The sequence below is a fragment of the Hemitrygon akajei genome, chromosome 9 (genome assembly GCF_048418815.1).
Source record: "Hemitrygon akajei chromosome 9, sHemAka1.3, whole genome shotgun sequence".
Classification (NCBI taxonomy): Eukaryota; Metazoa; Chordata; class Chondrichthyes; order Myliobatiformes; family Dasyatidae; genus Hemitrygon; species Hemitrygon akajei.
Window position 1 is genome coordinate 60,969,221 of NC_133132.1, and position 23,743 is coordinate 60,992,963.

General features: G+C 44.3%; 1 long non-coding RNA gene across 1 annotated transcript in view; it reads left to right on the forward strand.

The window, feature by feature from the left end:
* Positions 1-23,743, forward strand: part of LOC140733153 (uncharacterized) — a 149,915-nt gene that overhangs the window by 50,016 nt on the left and 76,156 nt on the right. Inside the window, exon 3 of the long non-coding RNA XR_012100233.1 lies at positions 10,610-10,725. This is a non-coding gene — a long non-coding RNA (uncharacterized lncRNA). The remainder of the gene's footprint in view (positions 1-10,609; positions 10,726-23,743) is intronic.

A 23,743-nucleotide genomic window follows, 5' to 3' on the forward strand; every position in this document is an offset into this window, starting at 1 on the left:
AGTATCCACTTGGGACTTGCATGACTGACAGTAGTGAAAACCCCAAGGAAGCTGCTGACACAATGAAGGAAGCCCTGAACACAGTCAGAGATGGAGGATCTTCATTGCTGCCCTAATCTCCAGTGGAGTAATGGGCAATAAGTAAGTGAGGAGGGAGGAGGTTTGAGAAGGGCAGAAATGCTAGCGTGATCTGGTTGAACTGAGTAGCCATTTTCAGTGCTGTATGCTCGATGTAATCCAATGTAATGTAAACACATTAAGGAGAGTTGCCCACCTCATTAATATTTGCATCAGCCTGTGAGATCAGATTGAGGCCTTGTCTTTAACAGGGCACTTCTAACAGTGCAGAGCTCCCCAGGCAGGGAGGTTATTCTAGTTACGTACCCTCAACAGGATGCTGGCAGGGCACAGTATCATTTGCAGCACTGCTGTGTGAGAGGCGGCCTGAAGGGACTGCGGCTGGCGGAGTGATGGGACGCCATGACAGTGAGCTGCTCCCTTGCTAAAGGAGAAGTGTGCTCTCTCATATCATTACTTCTGGTGTTCCCTCCTCTCTTCCTGGGAGTCTACTGGGGCAGTGCACACGTAGTCAAACAGGGATTTCAGAGCAACTGACTTCCTTATTCCTTCAGCTGGAGGAGGATGTGGTGTGCTGTCTTCTTCAAACATTTATAGGGATGTGTATATTTTGCCTTGAGGCAGAAGAATGAATATATAGCATTGAGGGGTGGCACCATATCATAGTGGTTAGCACAATGCTTTATAGTATCTGTAACCCAGGTTCAATTCCCGCCACTGCCTCTAGCAGTTTATATGTTCTTCAGCTCCGAATGCTATTTGCTTTCTTTGTTTTGCCCTGTTCTGTACTCTTCTGTGAATTGACAGGTGTGTGTATGTACACATGCACATTTGGTCGTGTGTGTGTGTGTGTCTGTCTGTCTGTGTGTGTGCATCTGCGTGTGTGTGTGTCTGTCTGTCTGTGTGCATCTGTGTGTGTGTGTGTGTGTGCATCTGTGTCTCTGTGTGTGTATATGTGTGTGTATCTGTGTCTGTGTGTATGTGTGTGTGTCTGTGTGTGTCTGTCTGTCTGTGTGCATCTGTGTGTGTGTGTCTGTGTGTGTGTGTGTGTCTGTCTGTCTGTCTGTGTGTATGTGTGTGTCTGTCTGTCTGTCTGTGTGTAATGTGTGTGTGTCTGTGTAATGTATGTGTGTGTCTGTCTGTGTAATGTATGTCTGTCTGTCTGTGTCTGTGTGTGTGTGTCTGTGTAATGTATGTCTGTGTGTGTATGTGTGTGTCTGTGTAATATATGTGTGTGTATGTGTGTGTCTGTCTGTGTGTGTGTGTGTTTCTGTGTAATGTATGTGTCTGTAGTGTGTGTGTAATGTATGTGTGTGTGTCTGTGTCTGTCTGTGTCTGTGTAATGTGTGTGTATCTGTGTCTGTTTAATGTGTCTGTCTGTGTAATGTATGTGTGTGTGTGTCTGTCTGTGTGTTTCTGTGTAATGTATGTGTCTGTAGTGTGTGTGTGTCTGTGTAGTGTGTGTGTGTCTGTGTCTGTTTAATGTGTGTGTCTGTGTAATGTATGTCTCTGTGTAATGTATGTGTGTCTGTGTAATGTATATGTGTGTGTGTGTCTATGTAATGTATGTGTGTGTGTGTGTCTGTGTAATGTATGTGTGTGTGTGTGTGTCTGTGTACTGTATGTGTGTGTGTAATGTACGTGTGTGTGTGTCTGTGTAATGTATGTGTGTGTGTGTGTGTCTGTGTAATGTATATGTGTGTGTGTGTCTATGTAATGTATGTGTGTGTGTAATGTATGTGTGTGTGTGTGTCTGTGTACTGTATGTGTGTGTGTGTGTGTCTGTGTAATGTATGTGTGTGTGTCTATGTAATGTATGTGTGTGTGTCTGTGTAATGTATATGTGTGTGTGTGTCTATGTAATGTATGTGTGTGTGTGTCTGTGTAATGTATATGTGTGTGTGTGTGTGTCTATGTAATGTATGTGTGTGTGTGTGTGTCTGTGTAATGTATATGTGTGTGTGTGTCTATGTAATGTATGTGTGTGGGTGTGTGTGTAATGTGTGTGTGTCTGTGTAATGTATGTGTGTGTGTGTCTATGTAATGTATGTGTGTGTGTGTCTGTGTAATGTATATGTGTGTGTGTGTGTCTATGTAATGTATGTGTGTGGGTGTGTGTAATGTGTGTGTGTGTCTGTGTAATGTATGTGTGTGTGTGTGTGTGTGTGTGTGTCTGTGTAATGTATGTGTGTGTGTCTGTGTAATGTATATGTGTGTGTGTGTCTATGTAATGTATGTGTGTGGGTGTGTGTGTGTGTGTCTGTGTAATGTATGTGTGTGTGTGTCTATGTAATGTATGTGTGTGTGTGTCTGTGTAATGTATATGTGTGTGTGTGTCTATGTAATGTGTGTGTATGTGTGTGTGTGTGTCTGTGTAATGTATGTGTGTGTGTGTCTGTGTAATGTATATGTGTGTGTGTCTATGTAATGTATGTGTGTGTGTGTTATGTGTGTGTAATGTATATATGTGTGTGTGTGTGTGTTATGTGTGTGTAATGTATATATGTGTGTGTGTGTGTGTGCGAGCACGTAGCACTGTGGTGTCAGTGTCTGGGAGTGTAGTACACGCTGGTACCAGTCGGTAATCTGCAGCGTCACCTGTTCCCTGTTGCGTCACCGGGTTTGTTCCTGGCTCCTCCACCATTCCCTATTCTGTCGGCACGTCGTTGCGGTGACGGGAAGCACGGGAGGCAATGCTGAGGCTGACATCACTCGGTAAGCGGCTGACTGGGCAACAGCTGACAGTGCAGAGAGAATTCATGGATTCACATGATTTCCCCTCGCTTCTGTGCCAACATCCGGCGTAATGAGAGAATGGTGCTTCTCAGGAAACCTGCAAACTTACGTGCCTTCAAGCACCGACTAAAAAATGACTTCATGTTTGTAGTCCGTGCATGGAAGCATCAAAATCCCCTTAAAGCAGTTCAGGTGATAGGTAGGGGCTTGTCCACGGCTGTCAAGCGGTGTTGCTTCAACACTGACAGGTAACTAACCTCATGAAGCACTTCACACACCTTGTCAACCCTGACTCACCAGAACTTGCTTCACATTTCAGTGAGCAGAATATTGAATGTTGTTTACCCACAGGAAGATGTCAGCGGCAAATGATTGTGCCTCCTCAAGGGACTGTGGGGAAATACACACACACACACACACACACACACACACACACACACACACACACACACACACACACACACACACACACACACACACACACACACACACACCAACTGATATTAGTCAATTAACCTGCCAACCTGCACATCATCAGAATGTGGAAGGACACCCATACAGTTTAGGGAAAAATGTACCAACTCTCCCCGAGGTTGGGATTGAACCTGCTTCTCTGGCACGGTGAGACAGCTGCTCTACCAGCCATGCCAGAAGTGCAGCCCAGCAGTGGCACTTATGTGATTTTACCCCATCTACTGCGGTGCCACCGTCGGGTGCTAGAACCTCATGGTCCACTGGTTTGACACCATTAAGAATATCTAGTACTCCAGAAGAACAGAGGCTTCAATATTGCCATTACTTATAAAGCGAGTAGGTACAATATACCAGCCCAAACTGATGATGAAGTTGTCAAAGTTCACCCACATTCTGCTGCCATTTCTGTCAATGATAATACAAGGTTAAGTCCATTCTCGTTCCTAATTTGTTCCCATATCTCCCAGCGCAGGTCTTAAACCCATGACCCCAGCAGGTTGTTTCCTGGGGAAGGAACCTCATTCTAGTGGGTGTGAGCAAAGTAATCATTCACTATTGCAACTACCCAGTGTCAATGTCAAACCCTCCCAGGTCACGTAGAGCACGGATCACCGAGAGTGTTTCCTTCAGGGAAACAAAACCTTTTTTTATTAAGAGTACTAACAGGATTCATTACTCATCTCATTGCCTGGGGTTGTCAGAGACAGCCACCTACATCTGACCTGCACCCACATGCAAAGCAGACGGGGTGGGTTTTCAAAACAGAATCTTTTTCTGGTCTCAGACCGCAAACTACCAAATTGGATCGTTCACCATAATAACTCCACTAAACTGATTTAACTTCACAATTTCTCACTGCTGTGGTGCTCTACTTACTCTCTCAAGCTTGTGGCAAATGGATTCATATAGTTATACAAAGCAGAAATAGGTCCTTTGGCTGAACCAAAGTCCATTCCAAACAAGATTTCCATCTAAGCTACTCCCATTTGCCGACATTTGTCCCATAAAACTTTTCTCTCCATGCACCTGTCCAAGTGCCTTTTAAATGATGTCAATATACTTGCCTCAGCCACTTTTTCTGGCAGTTTATTCCATATATTGACTATCCTCTGGGTAATAAATTTGCCCCTCAAGTTTGAATGAAATCTCTCATGTCTCACCTTAAATCCATGCCCTCTAGTAATTGATTCCCTGGGAAAAAGACTGAGTGCATTCACCCTATCTCCCCAATGAAAAACCTGCTCAACCTCTCCCCATAACTCAGTGGCTCGAGTTCCAGCGGCATCCTTTTAAGTTTCCTCTGCGCTCTTTCCAGCTTAGTGGCGTCTTTCCTACAGCAGGGTGAGCAAAAAAAGAACAAAGAATATTGTAAATGCGGCATCACCAATGTCTTGAACAACTGCCCCAAATTCTGCCCTCAGTACCCCCTCTGATGAAGGCCAGCATGCCAAACACATCCATCACCACTTTGTCTACCTGGGACTCCATGTTCAGGGAATCATTTACTAATACTGTTTGGTCCTTCCGTTCTAGAACATTCCCAGAATACAACATAGCAACAGGCCCTTCAGACCACAAAAGCCATGCCAACATGCAAGCACTAATCCTTCATGAATCCCACTCTTTATCCTGCCCCATTCCCATTAGCTCCCCTCCTATTCGACCCATCATCAATGCACTGAGGGGACAAGTAACTCTCCAATTCAGAAGGATACGAGAGGGAACTGCAGCATCGGGTAAGAAGCTCGTGTGGTAATGGGGAGAACGCACGAGCTCCACGCAGTCAGCGCCTGAGGTCGGGATTGAACCAGTCTGTGGACCAATGAGGCAGCAGTCCTGCATCTGCACTGGAGTGCTGCCAACTTCTCACCAGTTCTCTTGAGGCATTGTGTAGGGGCACTATCCTCTTGGAGTTTTGCGATCCTCGTAGTTATAAAGGGAACCCTGAGTCCACACATCAGGAGTACCCAGAGGAAGGATGTCATGCCTCATTAAATTTATGTCAGCATTTGTATGAATTATTATATGGAAATAGTTCATCCTCCTACCCTTCCAACTCCTCCCCTACCTGGCTCAATCTGACCAAAAGTAGGTTACGTGGTCGGCACAACATTGTGGACTGAAGGGCCTGTAATGTGCTGTAGATTTCTATAATCCTTCACCTCATCTCAGTTTGCCTACTGACCCCAGTTTCACCACTCCCCTCTTCTCTTTACACCAGCCATCTCCCCCTCTCCACTCTCTGTCCTGATGCTGGGTTTCAGCCAAAATGTCAGGGGTTCCTCCTCCACAGAAGCTGCTCAACCTGCTGAGTTCCTGCAGCAGATTACCTGTAGCTCCAGATTCCAGCATCTGTAGCCTCGTGCATCTCTATCCCCCACCCCCCCCCACACTGATTTATTCTCTCATTTCACAGTGTAGGTCTTGACCCACGACTCCCCAGCAAGAGGTTGAGGCGTTGCCAGTCCCTCAGAGGCTGGGGAAGGAGCTTCACTCGGGTGGGCGTGGGCAATGCAAGGGTGAACAAAGAATCAGTCATGACTGCAACCAGCTAGCGTCAGTGTCCAACCCTCCCAGGTCACCCAGAGTATAGGTTAATGAGAGCCATTCCTTCAGGGAAACAAACAGTTTTACTGGCAGAGGTTATTACTCATCTCATTGCGTGGGGACGTCAGAGACAGCCACGGAAATCCCCACACTAGCCCTTTCAGCCCGTCCATGTAGGGATTGCAGCTGGTGGAACAGTGCTGTTGTGGACAGAGTGACTTCCACACAGTATCTGGATGTAGGCGTCCCCTCTTGACAGATTTGCCTCGGTCTGTAGCCTCCCAATTGACGTAACGAAAGGAGAAATTATGCGCCAACCAGAACCAGACACCATATACACCGAACCAAACCATCCTGCGGATGGTCAGAGGCCTTCACTAATGGACAGGTCAGTGTATCAGTCTTTCATCATCAGTCAATGTTGATAACAAAGGTATAGCAAATGTGGCATACAAATATTTGGTGTGCAAATTACAACAGGAGATAGAAACAGCATGGGAAAAGAGCATTGTTACAATAGTCATGGGGGACTTCAATATGCAGATAGATTAGGAAAATCAGGTTGTTGCTGGATCCCAGGAGAGGGAATTTGTAGAATGCCTACGAAATGGCTTTTTAGAGCTGCTCATGGTTGAGACTACTAAGGGAATTGGATGAATAATAAAATAAAATGGGCAGCATGGTGCCCTGTTGGTTGGCACTGTTGCCTTGTGGGATTCGGTGAAAACTAGAGTTAAGATTGGATCAGCCATGATCTTGTTGAATGGTGGAGCAGGCTTGAGGGGCCGATTGGCCTACTCCTGCTCCTATCTCTTATGTTATGGAATGACAATTCTGGATGGGGCGTTGTGTAATGAACCAGATTTGATTACGGATCTTAAGGTAAAGGGACCCGCAGGAGCCAGTGATCATAATATGATAGAATTCACCCTCTGCTTGAGAGAGAGAAGTTAACATCAGATATATTAGTATTACAGTGGAGTAAAGGGAATAACAGAGGCACGAGAGAGGAGTTTGGCCAAAGTTGATTGGAAGGGGACTAGATAGATAGATAGATAGATACTTTATTCATCCCCATGGGGAAATTCAACTTTTTTTCCAATGTCCCATACACTTATTGACAGCAGAACAGCAATGGCTGGAGTCTGGGAGCAACTTGGAAGGCCTGGATGGATACATCCCAAAGAGGAAGAAGTATTCTAAAGCGAGGATGAGACAAGGGAAGTCAGAGACAGCATAAAATCAAAAGTGGGGCATATAATTGAACAAAATTTAAGGAATTGATTAAGCTTTATTAAGAGAAGTTAAAGGATTGGGAAGCTTTTAAAACCCCACAGTATCAAATGAAGCAATGAGGAATGAAAATATAAAATATAAAGGTAAGACAGAAAATAATATGAAAAAGATATCAAATTTTTTTTCTGATTTATAAAGAGTTAATGAGAGGCGAGAGTGGATTTGAGGCTGCTGTAAACTGACGTTGGAGAGTAGTAATTGGAGACAAAGAATTGATGGATAGGTTATTAAGTATTTTGTGTCAGTCTTCAGTCTAGAAGGCTCCAAAAGGAGGAAACTGAAAAGATTATGGAGGCATTAGTAGTGATCTTTTAAGACTTACTAGGTTCTGGAGAACTGGAACATTATAATTGTCATTCTTCTTTTTAAGAACGGAGGGAGACAGAAGAAAGGAGATTATAGGCTAGTTAGCCTGACTCCGGTGGTTGGGAGAATTGCTGGAGTCCATTATTAAGAATGAGGTTTTGGGGTACTTGGAGGCGCATGATAAAACAGGCCAAAGTCAGCATCGTTTCCTTAAAGAGAAGTCTTGCCTGACAAATTTGTCAGAATTCTTTGACAAAATAATGGATAGGATAAAAAAAGGGGAGTCTGTAGATATTATTTACTTGAATTTTCAAATGGCCTTTGACAAGATGCTACACATATGGCTGCTGAACGAGATAAGAGCCGAGCGTATTACAGGAATGATATTAGCATGGCTAGGAAATTGGCTGACTGGCAGGAGACAAAGAGTGGGAATAAAGGGAGCCTTTTCTGGTTGGCTGCTGGTGACTAGATGTGTTCCGTAGGGGTTGATGTCGGGACCACCTGTTTTCAATCAGTGATATGTCTGATTGAATTGATAGCTTTGTGGCTATGTTTGTGGATGAGGGGAAGATAAGTGGATGGGCCAGTAGTGTTGAGGAAGCAGGGAGTCTGCAGAAGGACTCTTTCAGATTAGAAGAATGGGCAAAGAAGTGGAAGATGAAATATTGTGTAGGGAAATGTATGGTCACAGAGTTTGATAAAATTAATAAAGGTGTAGACTATTTTATAAATGGAGAAAAAAAATCAGAAATCACAGATGCATAGGGACCTGGGAGTCATTGTGCTGGTTTCCCAAAAGGTTAACTTTCAGGTTGTGTTGGTAGCAAGGAAGGCAAATGCAAGATTAGCATTCATTTAGAGAGGACTAGCATATAAATGCAAGGATGTAATGCGAAGGATTTCTAAGGCACTGGTCAGACTGTGCTTGGAACATTGTGAGCAATTTTGGGCCTTTTATCTCAGAAAAGATGTGCCAGCATTAGAGAGGGTTCACAAGAATGATTCCTGGAAGGAAAGGGTTAATGTGAAGTGTTTGATGGCTCTGGGCTGGTATGAATGAGGAGGGATCTCATTGGAATCTACTGTATATTGAAGTTACCTTGTTCTAGCTCAATGCACTATGTAACTAATTGATCTGTATGAACAGTATGCAAAACAACTTTTCACTGTATCTCAGTACATGTGACAATAAAAAAAAATCCAGTTTCAAAGAGAAATCAGCCTACAGACCAAGTTCAAGTTGTATCGTGTTGCTGTTATACCCACTTTATTCTTATGAGACATGGACAGTGTACAGTGACATGCCAACCATCCTAACCACTTCCACACGACTTGTTCATGAATGCAACACAACAAGTGACAAGACAGGATTCCATACACACAAGTGTAAGGGGAACTCAGAGGTTATGAGAGTGTGAATGAACTGCCAGCACACGTGGTGCATGTGAGCTCGATTTCAACATTGAAGAGAAATTTGGATAGATACAGACTTGGAGGGCTATGGTCCCGGAGCAGGTCAATGGGAGTAGGCACATTTAATGGTTTTGGGGTGGACCAGATGGACTGAAGGGCCTGTTTCTGTGCTGTACTTCTATGAATCTATGACTCTATGACACACAGATTCTATCCCATTCAAAGATCCCCACTATTTTCTTATTGCTGAAAGAATCACAGTTCAGGTAAGCGAGACGTGGCCAAAGAAAGTCTCATGGTAGAGTACCAAAGCAGCCTCTTGACAGAGAGCTGACTGAGGGCAAGCAAACAGCTGGTAGACAGAAAAAGATGTGAAGTCTCTTAGAACATCCATGGAAAAAGACTCACTCATATGAAGAAGATGGAATCAAGGAAGCGAAGAGGATGAGAGAGTCTGGAAAATCAAGATCCTAAGCCTCACTGTACCTTTGTCACCTGTGCAAAAGGAAATTTCAAACCCCGATTGGTCTAATCAACCATGTCTGTACATATTGTAGACTATAAGACTCAGTATCATGGTCTCAATCAAGAATGATAATGAACAATAACATTTCCAGTATCTTTCCCTGTACAGTACCGTGCAAAAGGCTGAGGCAAATACAGTGGGTGCCTGAGACTTTTGCACAGTACTGTATTGGTCAACGTGGTGCAAAGAGCCAGTCTGTAAATCTGAATGTTTCTAAGTGTTGGGATGGTGGGGATGGACTGCCTCAGGGGGGGGGTGTGGAACAGGTGACAGAGAAGCAGTGTCAGAGGTGGGGGGGATGTGTGGGTGCAGGCACACTCACCCCAGAGACACCAGGCAAGGTCATTTGATTCCAAACAATTAGTTTGTTGATCATTACAGAAGGTCACTCTAGTTCTTTCTGTTCCCTCCCTTCCATGACTATGCTCTCCCTGCCCCCTTCCCACTCTCAGTCCACAATAGAGACCCAAATCAGAATCAGGTTTACCGTCACTCACGTTTGTCATGAATTTTTTTTTGTGGCCGCAGTACAATGCAATACATAAAATTACTACAATACAATGCAAAAGTCTTAGGTACCCAAGCGATATATATGTGTCTGAGACTTTGGGACAGTACTGTAGGTTGAAAACACCTTTCACACCAGCGCCACCAAGCATCAGATCATTTGCTGTTTCTCACGTGCATGTAGACAAACCTAGAAAATAGGAGTTATTGGTAATTATTACTGGCACATGTACTGCGATACAGAGAAAAGTTTTGTTTTGCATTGAGGCAGGACAAAAGCAAATGCAATAACAGAATTCAGAGCCTAGCTACAGATGCAGAGAATGTGCAGTGCAGGTAGAAAGACAAGGTGCAAGGATCATCATGATGAGGTAGACTGAGAGATCAAGAGTTCATCTTTTTCATTCAAGAGTCCTATAACATGGGAACAGAAGCTGTCCCTCAGCCTGGTGCTACGTGCTTTCAGACTTCTGTATCTTCTGCATGGTGAGGGCGGAGCAGAGCAAACGTACAGGGTAGGTGTGGTCTTTGATTATGCTGGCTGCTTTCCCGAAGCAACTTGCTTTTGAGCCTAGCGGTGCATGTTTTCAATCTTTGGGAAAAAGAACACTCAGCCCTCCAGTGCAGGGATGTACTTAACTGACTTTAATCATTTATTATTTTACAGAGGAGCTCTGAGATGTTTCAAAGTGGTGAAGGACCCCTGGTATGTTTCTATTACAGGTTACATTGCACTGCAGTCACAAAAGGAAGACATGCACATACTGGGAGAGCTTGGTACTTTTCAAATGGATCGTGTGACCTTTGAAAGTGAGCCTGTGGTCGGAGCAATCACCTCGGTGGGTATCACAGCGGCGGAAATAATATCTGTGTAACAGGAACTGGCTCAGGCCTCACATAGTGTGGGAACTGGGGACAGCAGACAAGTCACCCTGAGACAGAGAAAGAGGCTTGGAATGGCCAGGAAGTAATGAAGGGGAGGGGAGGGGGTGGATTGAATGAGCAGAAGTTGCAGACTTTTATACGGAATATTCCCAATAAGTTCTCCTCCACCTTTCTATATGAATAAGGAAGCCTTTCAGCCCAATGATACAATACTAGCTCACAAAGCAATTTCATTTCAACTTTAATTTTCCCTGTGTATACTTCTCAAGGTTCAACATTCAAGATTGTTCAATGTCATTTCTAGTTCACAAAGGTAAAGGAGAACAAAATCATTGTTACTCCAGATCTGATGTAGCACAAAGAACAGTAAGATAAATAACAACAATAAAAAGCACAATAAATATAAATACATAAGGTAGCTTGAATACATAGATGATTGCATGTACATAAACTGACTCTAGGTACTCTGAAAGGAAACGTTAAAGCAGTGGTGGTGAAGGTATTGCTAAGTCTAACTGCATGGGGAAAGTAACTGTTTTTTCGAGCCTGGTGGTTCTGGTATGGGTGCTACGTAGTTTCTCCCAGATGGGAGTGGGGTGAGTAGAGCAGATGGGACCCTTCATGATGTTACTGGTCCTTCTCCGGCACCTTTCTGTATATATATCCTTGGTGACAAGTAGGATGGTGCGGGCGATGCATTGGGCTGTTTTGGCTTACCACTGTAGAACGCTCCTGGCCACCACAGTTCAGTTTCCATGCCATGCAGTGATGCAGCTTGTTAGGATGTTTTCTACTACACAGTCTGTAGAATGACATGAGTATAGATGTGCATAGTCCAGCTCTCTTTAGCTTCCTCAGAGAGTAGAGGTGTTGGTGAGTTTTCCTGACTGTGTAGGATGTGTTCTAGGACTATGAGAGTTTGTGTGGGATGTGTACTCCCAGGAGTTTGAAAATGCTCATAATTTCCACTGCTGTGCTGCTGACATAAAGAGGTGTGAGAGGTGCAGGTTTTCCTGAAGTTGATAACTATCTCTTTTGTCTCGTTGACATTGAGGAAAAGGTTATTTGCCTGGCACCTGGTCTCGAGCTCTTCCACCCTCTCTCTGTCGGCTGTCTCATCGTTGTTGGTGATGAGCCCCACCACTGTGAATGAACTTGACAATGTGATTACTCGGGTGTTTGGTTGTGCAGTCGGTTGTGAGCAGAGTGTACAGCAGTGGGCTCAGCACTCAGCCCTGGGGGGCACCATGTTGAGGGTGATGAGGTGGGAGGAGTGATTGTGCATCCTGACCATCTTAGGTCAGTTAGGGAGTCCAACACCCAGTTGCACAGAGGTCTATTTAGACTGAGGAGTAGGAGCTCATTCACTAAGGTCTGTGGGGCAATAGTGTTGAATGCGGAACTAAAATCCAGAAACAGCATTTGGACATAAGAGTCCTCGTTTTCTGGGTGTGTCAGGGCCACATTGACATCTGTCATAAAGCAGTTCTGTTGGTAAGCATATTGGTGAATGTCGAATGTGGGAGGAATGGAGATTTTGATAGGTGCCGTTATCAGCCATTCGAAGTATTTCATGATGATTGACGTCAGTGCCATCGGGCAGTAGTCGTGTAGTTCTGAATGTGTAGAGTTCTTTGGTGCAGGGATGATGGGGGCTGATTTGAAGCATGTGGGGGAAAGCAGCCTGGACAAGCGAAGTGCTGAAGATGTCCGTGAGATATCAGTGAGCTAGTGTACATGCCCCCGTGTATTCAACCTGGGATGTTGTCCGTCCTGGCCGACTTCTGGGGGCGGACACTTTGTAGAGTCCTTCTCTGCTCTTACGAACAGTAGCTGCTCACCTGGGAGGGGGCAGCTTTCATGGTTGGCGTGTTGCATACATACATAAAAGTGTCAGGGAGGGGGGTGTCACTGGCTCTTTTATCTTGTGAAGTCTGTAATGCCCTTGATGCCCAGCCACACACGCAAGGGTTCGTCATCAGGCAGGTGTTCCTCAATTTTTTGCATAGGCCGCCTTTACCTTTGTGATGCCTAGGGTGAGATATCTCCAAGCTGTCCTGAGAGCGGTTTTATCTCCAGACTTGAAGGCATCCTCCCAGACTCTTTGTAGGGAGTGCACCTCTGCATTCAGCCAGAGCTTTTGGTTGGTCTATGAGGTAACCATTCTTCAGGCACCAACATTGTCTATGCACTTATAGATATAGCTGGTGACAGGTGAGGCATATTCCTTGAGGTCTATGTCTTCTGTTTTTGTGGCAACCTCGTTGAACGTCTGCAAATTACTCCATTCAAAGCAATCCTGAAGCATAGGGCTTGCCTCATTCGCCATACAGTGATGGTCCTCTTGACTGGTTTCTCCATTTTCAGCAACAGTCAGTATACTGGGATTAACATTAGGGAGATGTGGTCAGAGGGACCAAGATGAGGGTGTGGGGTGACCTTGTAAGTACTGCATCTGTTTTTATAAACATGGACCAGTCTGTTTGTTCCCCGTGGCCATGGTGACGTGTTGGTAGAATTTGATTGAAATGTCCTGCAAGTTAATATGATTGAAGTCTCTGGCAATTATGAAGAGATCGATTGGATGCTTGTTTTGTAGAGAGCTGATGAGACTGTAGAACTCTAGTGTGTCCTTGGTTTTTGCACTCGGCAGGATGTAGAGACTGGTGATGAATGCAACAGTAAACTCCCTGAACAGGTAATGTGGCCAATGTTTAATTGTTAGATGTTCAATTGCCCCAGCAAGGTGACTGCTAACTACAGATGAGTTTATGCACCAGCCTTTGTAACTGTAAAGGCAGATTCCACCTCCTCTGGAATTCACCTACAGAGAGTTTCTGCCTCTGTGTAACAGAGTCGTCCCTTCAAGTTGAAAAGCCAAGTCAGGCATGTTGTTTTATTTTTATTTTATTTTATTGAGACACCAGGCCTTCCGGCCCTTCGAGCTGCACTGCCCAGCAACCTCTGATTTAACCATAGCCTAACCACGGGACAATTTACAATGAGCAATTGACCTACCAGCCGGTTCGTCTTGGACTGTAGGAGGAGGAAACCCACATGGTCATGGGGAGAATGTACAAACTCCTTATGGAGAGCAGCAGGAATTGAACCCAGGTCACTGGTACTATAAAGCATTGTTGCTAACCACTATGCAACATGTTGTTTAGCCATGTTATGTTGAAAACCAGACCACAGCAGTTTCACATTTTTTTCTGTGGATTAGTCTCAGTGAGTCCATTTTACTTTCTAGCCAGCTGACGTGGGCCAGGAATAGTAATGGTAACACTGGCCTGTTTGGGTTACCTCTCAGCCTATCTAGTTTCCCTACTGTCTTGCTGCTTCTTCTCACACCACCCCCTTAGCTGAGCCACTGGGTCTGGTGTCCATAGAAACCCTCATCCACTGAGCACTACTATTAGCTCTGTAAAAGAGTAATTTTGTCTAAAAGTTTAGTGATGCTGCATTCACTAAACTTTAGTTGACTGAAATCCCTGACTAGGAACTTTGAAACACTATCTAAAAATTTGCTGGAGAAGCCATTGTGTCTTTGCACACTGGCATTTTACAAAACTTCTCCACTTACTCCCATCGGTACCCTCCAGGTCCTAGGAGTTTAATCCTTGCAAGTGTGAGGTGCCATTGCACTTTGGGTGGTCAAATGTAGAGGGAAGCAATGAAGTTAAAAGCATTAATGTACAAGTCCATATCTCCCTGAGTAGAGAGGGTGTTAAAGAAGCTGGATGGCATACTTGTCTTCATTGGTCAGGGCACTGGCCATAAGAGAAATGAAGTCATGTTGCAGCTGCATAAAAGTTTTGTTAAGTCACTGCTTGCACGCAGTTCTTGTCACCCCATTACAGGAAGGCTTTGGAAGGGGTGTAGAAGACATTCACCAGGACGCATCATGGATTAGAGGTTATGAACTATAAGGAGATGTTGCACAAATTTGGGTTGTTTTCTCTGAAATATTGGATGTTGAGGGGAGACCTGATAAAAAAAATGTATATAATTATGTGAAGCAGATAAAGAGAGAAGCTTTCTCCCATGATAGAAATATCAAATATTAGAGAAAATACTCTTAAGGTAAGAAGGCGTCATTTTAAAGGAGATGGGCATGGCAAGTTTTTTTTTTACATAAAGAGTGTTACGTGCCTGGAACAGGCTGCCAGGGGTGGTAATGGAAATAGTGGTGTTTAAGAGTGAATATGAGGCAATAGAGGAATCTGGATCATGTAGGCGGAAAAGATTTAGTTTAATACCGCATCAAATTGGGAGCAGACATTATGAGTCAATTCACCTGTTCCTGTGTTTACTGTTCTGTGTTGTATTCTGCCTCTCACCTACACATTATGGCCAATTAGCCTACCTACCAGCACCGCTTTAGGATGTAGGAGCAAACTGGAGTCAAGTCAATTTCAGTTTATTGTCATGTGCGCAAGTTTAGTCAAGTGCAGCTACAATGAAAAACATGCATGTAGCTGCATCACAGACATGTCACTCAGACAACACACAGAACGTAAAGTATACACGCTGTACATTGAAGAGAGACAGTGGAAAAGTATGCATAAACAAGACATTAATGCAAAAGAAAGGCACAATCAGAAACATGCCCATGGCTCATAGTGCTCAGTTGTTGATGAAGGATTCGGGTTGTGCAGGTTGGTTCGAGAACCTGATGGTTGTACAAATATAGCTGTCCTTCAACCTGATGGCATGAGATTTCATGCTTTGAGACCTCCTGCCCAATGGTAGCAATTAGAACCCAGGGAAAACTAACTCGTTGATAGAGGTGAGATGTAAACTCCACACGGACAGCACGGAGGTCAGAGTTGAACCTGGTTCCCTGGCACTGTGAGGCAGTGTCTGTCCTATGGTTTCAATACTCAGAAGATGCTGAGTTTTTTTTCTCTATCATCATCTTACTGAGGTTTCAGTTAACTCCGCTGCCTGCTTTGGCATTGTGAACAGAACCAATTGGACCATCACCTTTCACTTTGGTAATATGGAAACTCTGGTAAAGCCTACCTTCAACTGGAACCCATCCAATTTCCTTCAGACCTTGAAGTGAGATCCCAGGATCTTGTCATTCTGCTGATGTTGATGGGAGAGCAGACATGGAGGATATTAAGCCTATAGGTCTTGGGTTAACCTCAGTTTACAATCATATTGTTCCAGAGCTCATTGCCATTATGGAAGAGAGAGCCAAACTCACATAGATGCAGAAACAACTTTATAAAACAGTGGCCAGATCACACTTTGAGCATTGGGTGCCGTTCTGGTTACCATATTATAAGAAGGATGTGGCTGCACTGGAGAGAGTGCAGAAAATGTTCATCAGGATATTGTGTGGAATGAAAGCCATCATGTATGGGGTGAGATTATTTAGGCCTGGCTTGTTTTCCCTGGAGCAATGGCAGCTGGGTGATTGATGGCCTGGTAGAAATGTGTAAGATTATGAGAGGCATTGATAGGGTAGATAATTAACATCTCTTTTTCCCAGTGATAGAAAGCATAAGGAGAGAGGATGGAGTTTTAAAGGGGATCTGAATGGAAAGTATTTTACACAGAAAGATGTTGATATCTGCAAGAGGAGGTGCTGGAATCAGATACAATCAGATTTAAGAGAAAAGAGGAACAGGAGTGGCTGAAACCTCCACGAGGTGATAATGGAACACTGAAGCTGTGAGCAGCCGGTCGAGATGCTGTCTCCTAACCCCAGTGACTTGGGTTTGATCCCAGCCTGGAAAGGGTCCCTCTGATCCAGCCCAGAATTGGCAGTCAGTTCCCCAAAGCAAAATCCATCCACCTTCAATGTTGTTTCTGAAATAAGAGGCATCACTTCCCACTTAACTGTTAAACTTCCCATGCTACAGCAGATTGGAATTTTATTTACCATGGATTACGTAAGAAAAGAACATAATTCCCAGTGGAGTCTCCTCATCTCCCACGAAGAACCGCTCCACTTGATACGCTTCCTTTTCCCACTGCAACTTGTCCTAGAGACGTTTACATTGAAGAAGAGAAGAAAAACAGATGTACTGTTCCTGAGCCTGGGAGTCAAAATTTTACTAAGAAGATTGGTAGTTTTTGTTTACAGGGTGTTTTTACTTCAAGCATAGCTCTACCCAACCACACTACAGGGCTTGGACTGTTGCCTGGAATCCCCCTGTCTCTGATCATCCAAGCCTGCTGAACTGATTCTCAAGGGCATTACCCGGATTCTTTTCTGCTTCTTGCTTCTACAACACAAGGACAAAAGTAAACAGGAGCAGGAGAAGTAGGTCCTCCAGCGTGGCCTGCAATCTAATGTGATCAATGGCTGATCTACGCTGGCCTCATCTCCCTTCTGTCCCAGTTCCCCATGACCTTCAATTCCCCAATGTCTCCAGAATACTTACCTAACCCACTTTAAGTACTTCCGATGATCTACCTTCCACAACTCCTTGGGGTGGAGAGTTCCCTGAGTTTACCAACATGGTTAAACTACAGAGGGTACAGAGAAGATTCACAAGGATGATGCCACGATTGGAGACCTTCGGTTGCAGGGAGAGAATGGATAGGCTGGGACTGTTTTCACCAGAGTATAGGAGACTGAAAGATGACCTTATACTTGTTTATAAAATAATGAGAGTCATAGATAATCTCTACAAAATTAGAAGTCATGAATGTAGATTGAGAGGGAGCAGATTTCAAGGGGAACTCACAAGCAAGTTTTTCACACAGAAGGTAGTGGGTATGTGGATTGAGCTGCTAGGGAAAGTGGTACAATTACAAGATCTGGGCAGGCACATGGATAAGAAAGGCTTAAAGGGATATGGACCAAATGCAGGCAAATAGTACCAGCTCATCCTTGTCAATAATGGGCCAAAAGGCCTTCTGTATTTCTGTGACTCTGTGACAATGCAAGAAGAAATTTCCACACACCCGTTTTAAATCACAAGCCCCCCCCCCCCCCCCAACATCCTGTAACTATGTCCTCTCACTGAAAAAATCTCTCACTAGTAGAAATATCTACTAGGATCTTATCTGTGTCAGTAAGATACCCCTCATTCTTCTAAACTCTAAAGAAAACAGATCCAATCTCTTTAGACTCTTTTGATTGGACAGACCTCTAATCCCAACAGTTCACCTGGTGAACCTCCTTTGGATTAATTCCTCTACTATTATATATTTTCTTAAGTCAAGGAATAAAACTATCTGCTTTACACAGAGCATCATACATGCTCTGTGCAAACGGTGTACAGGTTTTGCTAAGGGACTCAGAGGGGTAGGAGTACTGTGGCTTTGGGTCAAAGTCCATTCTAACAGTGGAAGTGAGTCTGAACTGTACGGAATAAGGGGGGTCTAAACACTGGACCCTGTGAGTCAACGCCTTTTTCTGCAACAAGATAGAATAGTATCACTTAAGGATAGGCAACACTAGATTCTGTTCTACCACCATCTACATGTTTGTAGATGATACCACTGTGGGCTGTATCTCAAATAAATACAAGTTGGAGTACTGAATGAGACAGGAAGTTTAGTATGCAAGACAAGCTTCTCAGTGTACCTTGATACATGTGACAATAATTACTTACTGCCTGTTACACCACTGGCATTTAGGGCAGCAATGATGGTTCTCCATCTCTGTCTGTCCATACCATCGCACACAGATATAAAAGGATTCTTTGTGCTGTTTCCGTAACAATTTTTATTTTGACCAATCAGAATAGTAAGCCCTGAGCTGAACCTGGAGGATCAGTAGGCCACCCTTAGTCTGGCCTCTACCTTTTGACCTGTTTGGCATGGGTAACCTACCAAAAGCCAACAGAGCTCTTTGTATCATTGAGACATGCAAGCCTCCAAACTCTATGACAATAATAACCGAGTTGTAATTCCAATTCCACTGATCACTTGATTTACCAGATTGGTGAACGTGGAAGTGGCAGTCTGAGGTGGGAGAAACCTCTCTGCTCTGTGTATTACTGTGGTGAGTACATCTGACTTCTCTGATGACTTGAGTTAGAGGTTGTCACAGGGTTCTGGGCAAGGCTAAGTATACAATGGGAGTGCATGGCACTTTAGGACACAAGGCTCCCTGCGTAGCTACCACTCCCCACTATCCAGTGGACCCAAGGGCAACAGGGCACAGATTTAAAAACTCGTGCAAAATTTGAGAATAAACTCTTTCAGTCAGAGCTTTGGTGAGTAAGGCAAATGGAAACTTCAGGAGAGAATTGGACAGACAGGACAGTGGCACAGCTCTTCGAGCTGCTGCCTCACAGTGCCAGAAACACAGGTTCGACCCTGATCTCGGGCACTGTCTGTTTGGAGTTTGCACATTCCTCTTGTGTCAGTTTGAGTTTCCTCCAGGCACTTTGGTTTCCTTCATCCCAAAGGTTGGCCTACTGGCCCTAGTGTGTGGATAGATGGTGCAGTCTGGGGGTGAGGGGGAGAATAAAATGGCACCAGTGTAGAATTAATGCAGCTGGATACTTGATGGGCTGAAGGTCCTGTTCCCCAGCTGTATTACCCTATGACTCTGTGGGGCACAAGAACAAATAATATGCAAAACGTGGGCAAAAGATAGGAAAATAGCATTGACAGGATTGTACTTCAGAGAGCCAGCAGAGCCTCAATGGGCTGACTGGCCTCTTTAAGTGACATAACAATTTTGTTATAGTACGACTGGGTAGTTTATTCTTGGGAGCGTTGATTCAGTATGAGAGTAACTACTCAGCGGAGCATTGCTGATCATCATCTGGCAAGAAGCCTAAACTTGCAGCCACCACAAATCATAAAGATCTTGGCCCAGGGGTTGATTGGCAAATAACATTTCCTGGGCCAGAGCCCAGATGGGCAAATTGGTGATATAACCAGAGTTTACATATACAAGGGATCCTTCTCTGACTACGTTCTTCCCTGAGGAGTGGGAGGTGAGAATCAGCTTGATGTTGTTACGCACTTGGCAAACTCTCCAGGCAACCCCGATTACTGTGCTTAGTTTTGTTGATGATTGTATGATTGTGATCACTAGTGGTGGAAAGGGTGAGCAGATTCAAATCACTGGGTGTCAAGATTGCAAAGTATCTATCCTGGGGCCAACACATTGAAGCAATCATGGAGAAGTCACACCAGGAGTTGTACTTCATTACGAATCCGAGGAGATTTGTTATGTTGCCAAAGACTCTTGCAAATTTCTATAGATGTACAGTGGAGAGCGTTCTGACTCGCTGTATCTCATCCTGATATGGAAGCTCCAATGCAGGGGTTTGAAAGAGACTGCAGAGGGATGTAGATTCAACCAGCTCCACCACAGGCACCATGCTCCCCACCACTGAGGACACCCTCCAAAGGTGATGTGTCAAGAAAGCAGCATCCACCACTGAAGACCCTCACCACTTGGGCCATGCCCTCTTTGCGTTACTGCAAACGGAGAAGGTGCAGGAACCTGAAGACCCACATTCAATGTTTTAAGAACAGCTTCCCCTCTACCATCAGATTTCTGAATCGTCCATGAACCCTTGTGAACCCTCTTTTGCAAGATTTATTTCTGTAACTTATAGTAGTTCTTATGCCTTGCATTATACTACTGCTGTAAAGCAACACTTTTTACGACATCCTGTATGTCAGTGACAATAAGCCTGATTCTGATTCTTTCTGCAAGACTACTCCAGGTGGTGGAGATACAGGAGCCTGCGAATGCAGGAATCCAGAGCAACACACAAGCCGCTAGAAGAGCTCAACAGGCCAGACAACGTCTGGGACCCTTCATCTGGATGGAAAGATAGAGGGAAGGTAGCCAGTGCAAAAAGGTGGAGTAAGAGTAGGTCAAAGTCAAAGTTGGGTTTATTGACATAAGCACAGGTGCAATGATAAACTTACCTACAATAGCATTAGCAGAATTATATAAGCAGCCACAACATAGCAAATCTGTGGTGGCCTCTTTGAATATCTGAACCTCATCATTGATAATGAACATCAGAGGTTTCTGTACCTCCTTCCTGATGATGGCTGCAAGAAGATTGCATAGCCCAGATGTGAGGATTTTTGATGATGGATGTCACCTTCTTGAGACAGCACCTCCTGTAGTTATGACCGATCGTTGCAGTGTCAGGTGTAACTCCTGTGCCCATGACAACCTCTAAAGCAAGTCACTGTGGCAGTCAGATGTACTCACCATGGCAACGCAGAGCAGAAACGTTGTTCCCATCTCTGGCCTTGCTGTCAACTCCACAACCAAATCTTAATTAACAGTTGGAGACAGCAACGTCCCGTTAGTTGAGACTGGAACGTCCAGGGAAAAGCTTGGGAAAACTCATCTCCACCACTCAGAACAATACACCGAGCACTGGAGGGCCTCAATGGGTCAAGCTGTATCTATGGAGGGAAATGGAAGTTTGGTATTTTAGGTTGAGACTTTTCATGGTGACTGAAAGAATGATGGGGAGGACCAGTGTAAAATGGTAGTTCGAAGGACTGGTGTGAGACCTGGCAGGATCTGGTGAGTGTGCTAATGGGCAGATGAGGGAGTGAGGGAAAGTGAGAATGATATCAGAAGCTTGGTGACAGGTGGAAGCAACAAAGGGCTGAAGATCTAGCAAACTGAGAAGACATTTTATTACATATGCCAGTGATGTTAAACCTGATTCTGAGAATGAAAAAGGGTTCAGAGGTGAGGAGAGAAATCAGTGTGTTGGTAATGGGCAGATGGAATGAGTGGAGGGAGCCAAAAGTGATAGGGTGAGGGGTGTCAGAAGGACAAGGAGGAGAGATAAAAGAGGGAAAAAGGAAAAGGGACAGATGGGGAGTGGTTACTTGAATTTTGAGAATTCAGTGTTCATGGTACCTGGATGGAGACCACACAGGAAGAATATAAGGAGCTGTTCTTCTACCAGGATCCATCAACTTCAGCCTTTGTTACTCCCACTCATTACATCCCATATTCTAACACCATTCCCGTTCTCCCTCCTCCCTCATCTGCCTATCACCCATTTCACCCTCAGCCCAAGATATCACTGGTACATCTCTCCCCACTATCAGTAGTATCTACCAGAGGCACTACCTCAAGAAAGCAAAACCTATCATCAAAATCGTCACCATCCAGGCAATGCCGTCTTCTCAATGTTACCATCGGGCAGGGAGTACAGAAGCCTGAGGTCCCACATCACCAGCTTCAAGAACAGTTTCTTCCCTTCAACCATTCAGCTCTTGAACCAACTGGCACAAGGCAGTTCCTTGTTTCTTCACACTGCTTCCTTCATGGTTACTGCCATCAATGTCATCAATTGACATAAAGCATGGACAGGCTAGGGTCCTTAAAATTATGAGTTTAGTGAGGAATGCACAAATAAAATATTTCTCTGACAGGAAAGGTCACAACTTGAGGTGATAAATGTCACCGGGGCAACTGCTAGTTCACAGATTTCAAAGGTCTGAGTTTGATCTTGACTTTCAGTGCCACCTGTGTGGAATTTTCACATTTTCCCTATGACTGTGTAGGGTTTTTTTCCCTCAGATTCTTCAGTTTGCGCATTTGTCCCAAAGAGCCATTGATTTATGTAGCAGAGAAACAGGGCCCTCAGCCCATGTTGTCCATGCTAACCCGAATGTCCGTGTAATTTGTCCTATTTGCATGTGGTTGACCCATGTCCTTCTAAACCTTTCTTATCCATGTATCTGTCCAAATGTGTTTTCAATGTTGTAATTGTACATTTCTTACTGCTCCCTCTAGCAGATTGTTCACATATAGACCATTGTCTGTGTGAAAAATCTACATCCTTCACCTTAAAGCTATGTCCTCTGGATAGGTAGATTGGTAGGTTAATTGGCTGCGGTAAATTGCCTCTAGAGTTTAGGGGAGTGGTGAAATCTGGGGGAAGTTGATGGGAACATGAGGACAGTAAAATAGAATTTACTGTAAGGGGGTGTTTGATGGCCAGCAGAGACTCAATGGGCCAAAAAGTCTGTTTCTGTGGTGAATGACTATGATTGACAGAATAAACCTCATCCAGAGAGTGGAGCTTGGTGCTGTTGAGGAATTATCATTGCCAAGACACCAACCAATGATGTTTTGATATCAATAGCTCCTAAACTCTCCATTGTAAGGTCAGAAGTGGGGATGTGCACTGATGATGACAGTGTGTTCAATTCCACAGTTAATGGATCTGCCCACTCCTCCATGCAGCAAGATCTAGACAACACTCACTTCATGCCAAGTTTAGCATCCTGGACAAGTGCAAGTATGTGCAAGTGCAATGCCTCCATGTCTCTTTGACACAGTGCTGGTGTGGAGAATGGGAGGACTGGAAGGAACAGCAGAAACTCTAACTCGCATGATACATCTCTCACTGTGTGACTTTTACTTTAAGCACCAGCCCCCATCAAACCTGAATTAGAAGTCCAATGTTGAGATCTACTGAAGAACAAAGATTCAGTTGTTTTGCCAACAATGCCGCCTCACCGTTTTGCCTTTCACAAGGTCAGAATTATTGGCGCCCGTTGTTCCAGGAAGATGATGGCAATCCCTCTATTCGAACAGCTGAGCTGATTTAACAGCATACAACTGGTTTGCCAGATTGTTTTAAAGAGCACGATAGACTCAAACACATTGTTGCATAACTGATTCCACTAGAGACACCAGATTTTCTCCATCGACTGACATTAATAATGCCACCTTAGCCTTTTATGAGTCTCAACCAATGTAAGCTCAGTTTTACTTATACTGGCTATTTAGTTCCAGATTTCTTTTAAAAAGAGCAAAGTTGTACACTGTAAGCAGGGATTTGAACGTACAGTCTGCATATAAGGCCTCTAATTTACTGATGCAGTTGTGGGGGAGTTGCAAGACATGAAATTTCTAACTGAGCATGTCAGAAAGAACTTGCATTAATATAACACCTTACACAAGCACTGAGTTTTGCAAGTGTTCCACAGCAAAACTGTGTTTTTGACTATGTGAACATTGTGCCAATGAGATAAACTATTGAGCCA